Genomic DNA, 1650 nt, shown 5'->3' on the forward strand with positions numbered 1-1650 from the left:
ATACACACTATATATGTGTGTATGTATATGTACGTATGTTTAATGTGTATATATATAAAAATATACTGTATACATGCATATAAATATATATTTGCATATATATGCATACATATATATATATATATATATATAAGTATATTAGAAGTGTGCTCTAATGGGAAGCAACTCTGTTCCTCACTCTTTTTTTTTTAGATGATGATCTGCAACATCTGTTTTTTATGGGCATGCGGAGCAGTCTTGAATGATGGATAGTGACAGCTGCTTTGTTTATGCTTAAATATTTAAAGATAGGCAAGCAACAGGGAACATTTTCCCATCATTTTCATCTTAAGATAGCGTTAATAGTAAAAACACCTCCGCCAAGGTCTAACAATAATGCTGTCTAAGAGGTGTTACAATTTGTATTTAAAATGCATTTGAAGTGTGGGCTATGGCTATTATAATCATCGTCATAATATTACCAAACTAATATTATAACAACGCTGTATGAATATATACAATAGAAGAAGGTCTTGGGTTCGATTCCCAAGCCCATGTTCTTTCTGTGTGGAGTTTGCGTGTTTTCCCCTTGACTGTGTTGGCCCTACGATGAGGTGGTGACTTGTCCAGGGTGTACCCCGCCTTCCGCCCTAATGCAGCTGGGATAGGCTCCAGCACCCCCGCAACACCAAGATGGACAATCGGTAGAAAATGGATGGATAGATGGATGATGCAGTAGACATTGTCCCACTCCACTCCTGTAGGGGGGCAGGAAATAGTGTTACAAAACTGGTCGACAATAGTAAGAAGAAAAAAAGAAAAACATGATGAAAAAAAAAATATTTACTATATTTTAGAAAGCTGTCTATTTTTTATTATATTTTTATTTTTCCACACCAAACCCCCTTCAAAAAAATATGAATACAATTTTGTAACCAGTGTTGGGGAAATGTACTTGTTAGATAGAATGTTAGAAAGAAAACAGCCAAAATAAATAAATAAACAAGTAATCATTACATGATGCATATATGAAAATAAGGTAAAAAATAGCAATAATAAGAAAAAAATTAAAATAAATAGAAGCAATGAATGTTAGAAAATATGCTAAAAAAATACCAGGATTTCACAGTACCCAACAGTATTTTTCACACTAAAATACTGTAATCCATATTTACTGTAACATTACAATAAATGACTGTAAAAATTATATGTGATTATAAAATGTTTATAAAAATATTTCTTAAATGTTAACTATTTTATTTTGTAATCCCATGGCATTTTAGTTTGTTTCTGGTGGGACAATATAGTTGGCTGCACAGGTATATTACTTCCTGTGTTCGTCCAAACAAGAACAGAGCACCTACTCAGTGGCCTAGTGGTTAGAGTGTCCGCCCTGAGATCGGTAGGTTGTGGGTTCAAACCCCGGCCGAGTCATACCAAAGACTATAAAAATGGGACCCATTACCTCCCTGCTTGGCACTCAGTATCAAGGGTTGGAATTGGGGGTTAAATCACCAAAAATTATTCCCGGGCGCGGCCACCGCTGCTGCCCACTGCTCCCCTCACCTCCCAGGGGGCGATCAAGGGTGATGGGTCAAATGCAGAGAATAATTTCGCCACACCTAGTGTGTGTGTGACAATCATTGGTACTTTAACTTTAACTTTAACTTT

This window comes from Nerophis lumbriciformis, linkage group LG22 (genome assembly GCF_033978685.3).
Source record: "Nerophis lumbriciformis linkage group LG22, RoL_Nlum_v2.1, whole genome shotgun sequence".
NCBI classification, from domain to species: domain Eukaryota; kingdom Metazoa; phylum Chordata; class Actinopteri; order Syngnathiformes; family Syngnathidae; genus Nerophis; species Nerophis lumbriciformis.